The following is a 12,923-nucleotide window of genomic DNA, read 5'->3' as shown; positions in this document are numbered from 1 at the left end:
CTTTTTTAATTCATTATATACCTTGGTATTGTTTTTGTAACTGTTTCAAGGAATTTAATGAATAATTTTAAAAGATTAACTGAAGATTTAGTGAAGGTATGACTAGATTTATTTTTTAAATGCATACACTGAGCTTACAGCCTTAAAAAAAAATTAGATATTGCAATTGGCAATGTTAAAAATCTGAATAAATTGCACATAAATTAAAACAAAAACAACTGCCAAATTTTCTGTGCTCAAAATATCCCTCTGACATTAAAAACATTGTAACAGTTATAAAGCAAAGTTTCAGTATAAAACAATACATCATTACAAATTTTACTTATGACATAAATCATCAGGCTACATATTCAAAGTGGCAATAAACACTTTGCTTTATGTGTCATGTTCTTTAAGTGGCATCTATATACCACTTTTTATTCCTTGTTAAAATACATAAAAAAGAGGTTTTATTGTTTTATAAGACAAGGTAGTAGAAGAAATCAAGTTTCAAGATAAATAATTATTTAGTCAAAGAAGTCAAAGGATCATTAAATCATAACATGAAAATAAATACCTTCTTAAAGTTATTTAGAATATTCCCAAATTAGAATGAGCAAGCAAGCAAGCAAACAAACAAAAACTTTATAAATTATGGGCAAGTTACTTAACCTCTCTGTGCTCCTTCAGTTAACTCATCTGCAGAATGGATACTAAAAAACCTACTTCACAGGATTGTTGTGAGGTTTAAATATACTGAAAAATGCTTGGTACAGTGCCTGGCACATTGTAAGCACTTCATAAATGTTAGCCATTATTTCTTCTAGTATTTTTAAACAATTTTTGAGAAATACCTTAGCATAAAATTAATTTCTATTTCCATGTGTCAAGCATGTTATAGCATTCTCAAAAAGAAGGTATAAAGTTTTTGATCAGCCATGATATGTTTTACACACATGGAACATAGTAACAATCTGTGGTAACAGCTTTATGATTTAAAACAATCAATTTCAAACCTAAAGGTAAACAAACAAACTACAAACTCCTATGTTACTTTAGACACATATACTACTACCGCTAAAATTCAACTACTATAAGCTGGCTCTTGGTCCAATAGAAGCACAAGAAATAAGGTGAGCTGGATGCTAACCCCTGAATCACTGGTGAGCTTTGGCTTGCTGCTGAGCTCTTGGACAACCCATGTTTCTAGCTGTCTTAGTGTAGATAAGGTATTAATTGTACAGCCATTAGTATTGTGGGACCTATAACTGGACTTAGGCCCAAGTAAAGATATGGTGCAATAGATCTATTGCTAATTTCCTAAATATGGCTGAGAAATAAGAAATACTTGGAGGTCTTGTTAAAAAACAGATTCCCAGACACCAATTCAAACATATTCAATCAAAATTTCTAGAGGGAAACCCTGAAAAACAGTATATTTAATAACCCCCAACCCACAGACAACTTTGGCAAACTTTTCAATTGTACCTTTTCTACATTTAGAGTGTACTTTCATAAATGTTAATACTAGAAATTATATACTTATACTCCTATTGACCCTTCTGTTAAAAATTAGCCAATTAGCTGAAGTTCATTTTTCTAAGATAAAATTTATAAGGTAGAGTTTTGATTTTTTTGTGTATGTGCACTTCTTGAGCCAAGTGCACCATATTTTGGAGACCACTTTTATGGGAAATAGTTCTGGACAGAAATAGAGATGAAAAGTATATTTCATTTTGGCTTACTTAAAAAGACATGGGATGAAAGAGAACAAGTAAGTCTGTAAATATCTTTTGGCTCCTCATTCCTTAAGTAGTATGGTGGCTTCTGTGGATGATATGCAACTTAAAAGCCTTGAAAGTGAAAAAGGAAGCACTTAAACCACGGTAGAATTCAAAAGTTATCTTTCCTGTATGTGTGTATGTGTGTATATATATATATTTTAGAATGTTTAATTAAAAACCTGTACCTGTATATTAACTTGGTCCTTTATTAAGTCGTCCGTCTACTATCATTGATATTCACCACAACAATGCTAAATATAATTCCCTCAGAAACTTCCATTCAACCTTGTGTTTTTGCCAAAGGTAGAGAGAAAACACAACTCCTTCCCTCACTCTTTTTTCAGAATCTATTGTGATTTGTTCTATTGTGCCTTTTGGGGATGCCTGGATGGCTCAGTAGTTGAGTGTCTTCCTTCGGCCAAGGGTGTGATCCTGGAGTTGCAGGATCAAGTACTGCATTGGGCTCCCTGCAGGGAGCCTGCTTCTCCCTCTGCCTAGGTGTCTGCCTCTCATGAATATTGTGCATTTTGTTCCAGAAGAATTTTCTTCCCTGAATTTGCTGCCTCTTTAGAACTGACACCTACAACATGTCTGCAAAGCTGTAGACCAGTTTTCTGTCCATTCTATATACCTGATCTGAACTCTTCAGCAGCTTATAGGATGACTTTTTTTTTCATAACATGAAATTCTTAATGTCCCAACTTCATATTTAAGGACCTCTGGATATACCTCCCTAACTCATTCACTTATTGTACATGAATCCTTTCCTCTAGTGTCATGTCTTCCATGTCTCTTAGATTCATCATGCACTTTCGTGCTTATGCTTTTCTCATTATCACTCTCTTTCTCCTTCAACTTCATATAAACCTATCTAAATCCTCCCATAAACCAATCTAAATCTTTTCCTATCTTTTCATAGTCCTACTTTTCCCTCAGAACCCTCTGCTAGGTACCTCAATCCATAATAAACTTAATTCCTTCTCCTGCCATACTAAAAATCAGTTCCAGTCCACTCTTGGTATTTATTATAAGAGGAGGCCTTGTATTATTAAGGGTTGACATCTTACTTCTTAGGTAATCAAAAGCTTCTTCAAACAGAGCCAAGAAAGGAAAGGTATACCAGAGAAACTAAATTCTCAATAATTAACTCTTTAATCAAAATAGGGTTTTATGGAAGTCCATGTAACCAGAAGCACTATGAAATATTTATCTTATACTGAATGAAATGCAGGTTCCAGAGTAAAATTACACTACCATGTCAAATTTAATCATAAAACAAGCTATTGTAGCAAATCAAAGCAAAAATATTTGAAAAAGGTCTTCAATGTGGTTAATGTTATAGAAACAGAGCTTTTAAAATAGTAAAACCTTTACAATACTTTGAAATAAGATACAATCATATTTATTATCACACTTCCATTGGTTATCTTATGGCAAAGCATTTCAAAAGTTGTAAAATTTAAAGATATTACATAGTTTTCTTTTACAAAAAGACAATATCACACATTTGCTGGTCTTTTCTGCAGTAAGTTCCTAAGGAATATTTACCTGTTTTTAAAAAATAAGCATTGTGAGTTTGCTCATATAAAGTAAACAGGACAGTGTTAACTGTGAAAAGGTTACTGCTTTTCAAAGAAAATTCTTATGGAGAAAATAATTTTAAATGATTGTTTGGAAGTGTTTGCATTTTTACATCTTTGCAGTTGCCAAAAATCAGTGTGTCACCTATGTTTGTATCTGTGCCTGGAGCATTTTAATGGGTTTTCAATTCATACGTTAAAAATGGTTAGTATCAAGAAAACACTGATTTCAGTAACAGTAGAAATTTAGTAGTCAAATTTCGACAACTCTAAATTCGGTGAAAGGAATTTAAAACTAAGTATCATAGTTTATAAGATTTTTCATTTGTATCTACCAAAGGTTAATCTTTACACCTATGACAGCTACTAAACCCAAGTATCAAAGTAAACTGAACTTAAAATCAGACTATGAATTAATATATGACCTAGTGTTAAAATTTTTCATAATAAAACATATTTAATCTCACTGCTGTCATTAGTTTTTACAGTTAAAACATTACTTTGCTTTTATCTTTTTAAATTGTTTATATTTTAATGTATATAAGTACATGTACATAAATATACACATATTGATAAGTATATATTTTTTTTAAAACCTGGATGGCTGTCCTAACAAAAGTCTAGATATCCCTGGTTTTATGTATTATTTGTTTTTATATTGGATTTGGAATCAAATATTAAACTCACTGTCTTCTACTAATCTTAATATTATGTCAATTTTACTTATTATCTGATGTGCTTCTTCCTGTTATTACTAGTGTTACACTCTAAGCCTAGGCTTTCATCTGCTATCATTTAGATAACCCCATTAATTTCTTCTTCTTCTCTCTCCCCAGTAAATCTTTAGAAGATCTCAAAATTTAGAACACAAAGCATTTTATAAACATAGTATAAATGAAACATTTCTTTAGGGGAGCATGGCTGGCTCAGTTGGAAGAGCATGTAACCCTTGATCTCAAGCTCCATGTTGGATCTAGAGATTACATAAGTAAAACTTAAAAAAAGATTTCTTTAAACCTATTGTTTTGACATCTATATTACTGAAAACACATGCTTATAACAATTCATAGAACAGATTAGGTGTAATACTGGTTGAAGCTAAGACTTAGGTCCTTGTTCTACTTCTATATAAACCTCAAATCCATCAGAGCTTAATTTTCTGATCTGTAAAATAAGGTATTATGGGATTAAACAATTTCTAAGGTGACGCCCAATCTCAAAGTTATAAAAATGCATGAATGCCTATAAATTACATAAATCTTATTTTTAAAAATAATTAGAATCATGTACTTAGTGAAGTATTTAAGATGCCCCATTTGTGAACTTCAGAAAAAATGAATATTTAAATATAAGTAATTGTTCCCTTTTTAATCAACATGATTACATTCTAATACATGTAAAAAATCTTAAGGAGTAAATGTAAATGATACTTAAATTAGCAATTGGAGTTTTATCTGAAGGGGAGGCCAGTCATAAGTACAGCAAAACCTTCACCTGAGAGTATAACCAAATTTCAGAATTGGTGATTGCCATGCTAATGAAAGCAAACCCTATTAACATTTTCAATTGGTAAAGAAATAATATAGCCAACAGAGAAGTGCAATTGTTATGGTTCTAACCTATAAGACAGACCCTGAAGCAGAATTAAGGTGTGCACAGGATTTACTTGAATACAGGTTCCCACACAAAGAAGTAAATATAAAATCTGATTCAACAGATTTAACGTGATTTAACAGGTCACGTTCTGGCAACACAACAAACTGGGTAAGTTAATCTCCAATAAATACTGAATGGATGAATGAGTGAATCTCTGTGTCCTTGCTTTCATCATGTATTAAAGTTAGGTTGGACTTAATGACATTTACTGTTCTTTACAGCTAAATTTTCTATAATGTAGTATTTTATCTGGGAAAACAAATTACTCCAAGTACTAATATGTTCATATTTCTAGTTATTATGTATTAGGACACTATAGAATCATCTTTCAGTGATCAATGAATACCTTAATGACCCTGATGTGCTTTCAGAGGTATTTTCAAAGCATTAAGCAAAATCACTAATTTTGAAGGCACTTGCCTGTTCATGACAACACAAAATTGTAAGATGCTCAGAACGTAAGATCTTTGTTTATAGTTGGATAATATGGTATGAATAACTATCAATTCACAAGGTTTAATGCCTGCTTTTGAGATGACCATCATCCTTTGTGTCAAGGTATACTGGCCTTTCCTGAGATATGCAACTTATTGATGCTGACAGCCCTTTGTCTTACAGACTTGCTCTTGGTCCCTTGAGCTTAACTGTCTCAAGTTTATTTATTACATTATGCTTGAAATAACTCTGGCTCTTAAATCCCTTCAAAACGATTACAGAACTTCAACAGTTGGGGTAAAGTGTTTCCTTCTCAGATTATTAAAAAAAATACATTGAGAAAGTGAAAATATTTGAGGTGGTAATATACAAAAATTATTAATAGGAGTAACAATTTCAAACATAAAAATGACAGTGAAAAAACACCAAAGCTTTACCCTTTTCAACACAAGATTTATCTAAGGAATATAATTTTTATGAAATGATTTCAGAATATGCAACCTTAATTTTAACATCAATCTTTTTCACTCCCAAGTGCTAAATATGTGGCATACTTGTCAAGTATGTTCCTTTCATAGATAGTGAAATCTTTTTCCTTATACTTTTCTCACCATTAAGGAGACTTCAATTTCTCTTTTTTCTAACACTGTCAGAGTAGAATCCACAAGTAAATATTTAGTGGTTTCATCTCATAAATGCATTGGTTGATCTGTCCTTCATTTCACTGTACAGTAGTAACCAATGGACCATGAGGTAAATTTCAGAAACTATACCTCATTGTATCTTGTTTTGTAGAGATCAACAATGGGATTTTTTTTTTTTAAAGAAAAAAATGTCTATGGACTTCTTTATCCTTCATTTGTATTGCCAAACCTAGGAATACCGTGGGCTAAGACTACTAAGTGCTAGAGACAAAGGAATGAAAATAGCCTCTACCCATGAGATCTAATGGAGAGACGTATCAAACCACAAATAGAATACAGAGGGATTAGTGTCTCAGAAACAGTAAAAAAGCTTGTGGTGGAGGAAGTGGGGTGGCATCATATGTAGTCAAAATGAATTGAGTAGAGACAGGAGAAAACTTCTATTAGAGAAGAAAAGAATATGTGAACACAATTTTGAAACTACTCCTTAAAATGTCTTGCTATTATTAAATTGATATGATTGTATTCTTGAAAAGCCCTTTTTTTTTAAAGATAGATAGATAGATTGATTGATTGATTGATTTGACAGAGAGAGAAGGACAATGAGTGCACAAGCAGGGGGAGCTATAGATGGAGAAGCAGGCTACCCACTGATCAAGGACCCCAATGCGGGGCTTGATCCCAGGACCCTGCCATCATGGCCTGGACTGAAGGCAGTTGCTCGACTGACTGAACCATCCAGGTGCCCCTCTTGAAAAGCCTTTTAACCAGTATTACAAAGGTAGTTTGAATACCAAGATTTTTTTCCAAATAGTCTAGGCAGGGAACATAGTCCAGAAGGTTTTAGTAGAAAGTCAGTTCTTCATATTAGGGGCTCCTGGGTGGCTCAGTGGGTTAAGTATACAACTCTTGATTTCAGGTCAGGTCATGATCTCAGGGTTGTGAGCATGGAGCCCAACACTCAGCAGAGAGTCTGCTTGAGATTCTTTCTCTCCCTCTCCCTGTGCTCCTCTCCCCTATGGGTACTCTCTCTCAGACAGGTGCTCTCTCTCTCTCTCTCTCTCTCTCTCAAATAGAATAAATCTTTTAAACTTCTCATATTAGCTAAAAATAAAATTGGGGCAGTATACTGGGTTATAATGCCAATGAATATATAGTCCGACTTCTTGGGGAAAATCAACTCTTGCCCCAGTGAAACAGATAGACATGACAATTTATTTAAACTTCTCTCCTGTGGCTGGTTCTTTTACTTTTGATTCCTTTTGTTCTCCTTTTAAGATGCTATTGCAATAAGATAGCGTTGGGCCTCCTCCTTTATGGGAGGTTATATCCCTATCTCCTCCCATTAGCTTCCCCCAATTATCCAAAGAAGGACACGCAGATTAAAAAATAGGGTAGAGTCTCAGGAAGGAAAGCTTAAACTAAGGTCTACTTCTATTCTGAACAAAAAAGATCTTTGTGATTTAGACATTGACCCCAGGGATGAGGATAGAGTTTTCACTGAGGTCAGGGCAGGCTTATTAAAACAACCACAAACCTAAGGCTTTTGGATTATTGGTTGGCATTTTGGTGACTACTCCAGGGTCATATTATTATTATTATTATTATTATTATTATTATTATTAGTGACTACTCCAGGGTCATATTCTTCTTCTTTCTTCTTTCTTCTTCTTCTTCTTTTCTTCTTCTTCTTTTCTTCTTCTTCTTCTTCTTCTTCTTCTTCTTCTTCTTCTTCTTTAAACTGGGAGTGAGGAAGCTTTATAACAATCTATTTGTCTCTTGATTTATAAAAGTAATACATGTTCTTGGTTAAATTTTTAAAAAAGCAAGAAAGATAAAATACAGACCAATCAATCTAACTATCACTGGGCATTAGTACTTGCATCTTCCAAAAATATTTAAAATTCTACCTAGAATGAAGTTATCTTCTTTCTATAGCCTGTTCTTTCTCTTATAATCACCTTTCTTTCCCCTATGATCACTGCCCACTTAGTGAATGGCACTACTCTATATGGTTACTTCAGCTTAAATGCCCCCAAATATACCTGATTCTTCATCTCCCTTACCTCCATCCAATCAATACCATAATCTGAGAATTTAGTTCCATATCGTTATGTGTGCGCTTGTGTTTTCTTTTACCAGAATCATTCCTAACACATTAACAGAATTTTCATTATAGCCATATTAACAACAGTCTACTAATTTTTGCTTGTTTCCTCATGTTAGTCCTATTTTTAAATTCTAAAACAACTCTATTTGTAAATTCTTTGTTTTGACCATTTCTAAATCAGCTGGCATACTTTTTTTTTCTGATAAAAGACTTGTAGTTGCTTTGTTTCTCTAGTATTTGGACTATTTCTTTCTGTTGCCCTCTCTCATAAACTATAGGGCTTAGGAGCTGTATTATTAAATATTTTTCCCTTGAAAAACTTGATAGACATTAATTTATTCCGGTATTTGTTACAATGGAGAAATTCATTGCCAGCCTGATTTTATTTTTTCCTTTGTTAGGATCCTGTTTTACAGGAGTCCTGCATTTATAGGAACTTTCCCTTATACTGAAAATTGAAGACTACAAGATATGGCTGCATGTAACTATGAATTGAAAATATGTTTTAGAGATCTTTTTCCTTCACTAACTCATTTTTTTTTTCTGGAGCGAATCTACTGCTAATCGCCTACTTTTAATTTAGTAGTTTCATCTCCATACAATATTTTACCTCTGTAGCTACTCTAGGTTAGTCCCTTCTTTTCAACTTCACTTCGTTTCAAGGAGGATACCCTGAGCTCAACCACATAAATAAAACTGGATCTTTTTTTTTTTTTTTCAACTGTCCTCTCATCTTAACCAAGTAACTGATGGTAACTGGCATTAATCTCTTTATCCTAGAATAGCTAGATCAGAGAGCTATTTTATTATTTTACTAATGGGTAAATAGGTTTTTGTTGACTCCTTTAAGTTCAACCAAGATAGAAGGGAAAAGTTGTAAATTTAATTTGTCAGATCAATGGCCCATGAGGCAGTAAAGAGGAAGCTACACTGGGAGATAGCCATACCCCTTTGCAAAACTTTCTAACCTCTGGATACTGCAGCAGGCTGCATTTAGTTTGGGTCAGAGTCTCATTTTCTCAGTGGCTTTGTGGAGAGCCATACATTCCATTTTTAATGTTGACAGCTTAGTTACATTAGTATTCCTGTTCTGTATGCTCTGCTCCACACCTGGTGCACTTTGAAGAATGAGATTGGCCAAATACCTAATGCCCATCTGGTATTTCTTCCAGTCCCCACTGTTACAAGCTGATAGGGGTAGGGGGCATTACTGGGTCGCATTTGGAAGGTCTCCCCCTCTCCTTCCCCTATTTAATCACATTCAGTTAATCAAATATTTTTTGGCCTATTACTCCAGATGGATTCATCTTTGAGTGCTTGATACAGATCCTGATCCTAGTTTCCAACATTCATAAGGAATTTTGTTCTCATGTTATTTTTGTCATTTCATTGAGAATCTAAATTTTATTTTATTACATTAATGGGATTTGGAGACCCAGTGTATGAAATCAATCACAAGCCTATGGAAAGCTCACCAATGGACAGATTAAAAATAATAATGAGATAGGTGCATCATATAAGAAATGTGCCATCTTCTTTTTTTTTTTCAGTAAAGAAAAATTATTGGAAGATAAAAATTAAGAAAGCAAGCTTTAAGAAGCCAGCAAATGGAACATCTGGCTCTAAGAATGAAATTTCCTCTTGGAATAAGGTAGAAGAAAAATTATAGTCAGTCAATAACAAGATTAAAATTTCTATTTAAGCAGTTCAGATTTTAGGAGATCAGAAATTAATTGAACAAATAAGAATAAACTCAAGGGCCATGTTTTGGTATTACTGTGCAAACAGAAATCCAGGTAATATGACTTCAGAGCCCACACCATGACAGGAGGGATAACTAAAATCCAGCAAGGAATGTTAATCCCTGTTAACTCAAATTGTGATCCAGAGGCAAGCACCAGAGGCATCACTTCTGAGCTTGGTGTAGACTCTCAGGCCCCCACCCCAGAACTACTGAATCAATATGTGCATTTTAACAAGATTCCCAGGTACATTAAAGTATGAGCAGCAGTTTGTACTACTTATGGTAGAGGAGAAAGCACAAGATCTGAAGCTGGTACAAATCTTTATGAAAGATAGATAGATATATAAACCACTTGGGGAAATAGGGTTTGCATTAGAAAGTATAAAAACAGGGCAATCTGGGTGGCTCAGTGATTTAGTACCACCTTCGGCCCAGGGCATGATCCTGGAGACCCGGGGTTGAGTCCCATGTCGGGTTCCCTGCATGGAGCCTGCTTCTCCCTCTGCCTGTGTCTCTATCTCTCTGTCTCTCTGTTTCTCATGAATAAATAAATAAAATCTTAAAAAAAAATACATATATAAAAACACTTCAAAAAGTGATACTAGGACTATCACGGGACTATCAAATATAAGTCAAAAGGCTGGGGAATTTACAAAGCTTAGCAAATGCAAGAATTTAGGGAATTGTATATGATGACCTACATGTTGGCCCTTCCTGGGTCCCTAAGGGCACAGGCTGGAAACACCAAATAGCAGATCAGCTTAGAAAATGGAGGATGAAAGGTGGCGAAATCTCTCCTAAGAGGCGGGAGTTAGAGGCTCAAGAAAATTCAGAGTAGGAAGAAAGAAGCCAGAAGTAGGAAAAAGCCACAGCAACAAAGTGGCAGAAGTGGCATAGAGATTTTAAAAACAAAAGAGAACAAAAGGAAGGGTGAGCTTTAGAAATTGAGCAGGCGATAGAACATGGTACAAAACCAAGAACTCTTTCCTAAGGAATTATTTTATAAACTGTATGGAAACCCTGCTCTAAATAAATAAACTGTTTATTTGTTTAATAAAATTATCCCTTCACAGATGTTATGATTTCACATATTTAAAACAGAATTCAATACTATCTCTCACCTCTCTACAAACATTGCTTCAGAAGTTCCCATTATCAGTGCTCAGTTAACATCTTCATGAGGCATTTCCTGACTATCTCATTTAATACTGAAATTTCCTTCCCCAATACCATCATGCTAGCACTCCCTATCTCCCTGGCCTGCTTCATTTTCAAGGGAGTCATTTGTCACTTTCTAAAATACTCTTACATTTACAAAGATTTGATTTATAGTCTTTCTGTCTCCATAATAGGAGGGTTTTTCTGGTTGTGGTTACTACCGTTTTTCCCAGAGCTCAGTGCCTAGTATATACTAGAGACTCAATAAATATTTGCCTAATAAAAATTCAAGGATGGATTGCCAAGAACACAAGTGACAAAGAAAAAGTGGAGTGGAAAATTACAAAGTCTTAAATAGTGAATATAGACTTTAGTTAGAGCGTAAGCTCCATAAGGAGCTGGTTCAGTTGGAAAATCAAGGGACTCTTGATCTCAGGGTCATGAGTTCAAGCCCCATACAGTGTGTAGATTACCAAAATAAATTAATAAATAAAATAAACTTAAAAAAATTAAGCTCCATGAAAAGTATTTTTACTCTTTTGCTAAATATAAGGATGGATAAAGTAGAATGTTTAATATAAGTATTATTGATTCAAAGAGGAGTTTTTTTTTTTAAATAAGATGCATTTTTTTGATTTTTTGTTTTTTTACTATTTCTATAACTCTAAAATCAGAGTATGTTTTATAAGCAATGCTATCTTAGAATCCAAGTCAGCCTGGTAATGGTCACAATGGTCATTCTGTATCCGGACATTCAAAGAGACAGCATGAAAACTTGCAATAAGGTATACTGGTGATTCAGAATAAAATCCAAAAGACTAGCAGAGCACTTGTTTAACTCTTGGGAAGCAAATGCTATGGGAGGAGTATATATCGGAAAATTGATGTAATTTAACAATACTTAAGCAGGAGTTCAAAGCTAGCTGGTTAAACAGAACCATAAAACCAGCTTAAGCTTTTAAAAGCCTAGTGCCAGTGGCTTTTAGTTCTTTCATCAATAATTTTAGGAACTGCTACCTCATCAATACTTTTGATGGCACTGAGACAAAATGGGGTAGAAAAACAATGAGTGGAAAAACAAATCTAGAGTCAGATTCGAATGTGAAGAAGTTTTAGATATATCTTAGCCAATTAAGTCTGCTTCTAATTTGCCTATTTCTATGTACGCACCAGAGTAAGCAATCATAAAAATCTTTCAGTAAGTATAAAAATTCTAGGTGAGAAAAAGATTGCATACTTTTATGTTACTGTGCTGATCTCCTTCCTAAAGATTGACAGTAATACTCCTAGTTGACCATAATCTCTCCTATTAACACGTAATAGGAATATAAGATGTCTGAACACTTCACCCCTAGAGGGAGCTCAAAGTACATCTTTCCTTATTCTACCTCAAAGAATAATGAGATAAAGATAAGGACACATTACTGAGCCACAGTTACTAGTTACTGTTTCTCAAGTAAATGGTAAAAAGATCAAATGTTCTTGGGTCTACAGATGAGGTCTTGGATCTTTTTCATTCTTTTGGATTTACTCTTTCCTTTCATATAGCACCTGCCCCCCCCCAAAAAAAAAAAAAAAAAAAAATCACCTCCTATCTGGGGAAGACTATTGAGAAAATCAGGATATAGCCAAAGGGTACAAGTGACAAGGAGACAGGCTACACAGGAAGAGTCCTTTTATACTAGGGCTGAATTCTACACAGGCTTTGAAACCAAGGCCTGGAGCAATAAAAATGTGAGTATATGTGCCAGATGTGCTTAGAAATCTACAAGGGTAGTAGCAGGAGGCTCTGGTCTAGCAAATGTGGAATTAGAATCTTAATTTGAACTGCTT

At 34.2% G+C, this 12,923-nt stretch overlaps 1 protein-coding gene across 2 annotated transcripts in view; it reads right to left on the bottom strand.

The window, feature by feature from the left end:
* The window catches only part of ZNF654 (zinc finger protein 654), an 89,402-nt gene that overhangs the window by 21,464 nt on the left and 55,015 nt on the right, over positions 1-12,923 (bottom strand). The gene's annotated exons all lie outside the window — the stretch shown is intronic.

Source organism: Vulpes vulpes, chromosome 15, assembly GCF_048418805.1.
Source record: "Vulpes vulpes isolate BD-2025 chromosome 15, VulVul3, whole genome shotgun sequence".
NCBI lineage: Eukaryota > Metazoa > Chordata > Mammalia > Carnivora > Canidae > Vulpes > Vulpes vulpes.
The sequence above is the reverse complement of the archived record's forward strand: the minus strand, read 5'-3'. Positions and strand labels throughout refer to the sequence as shown.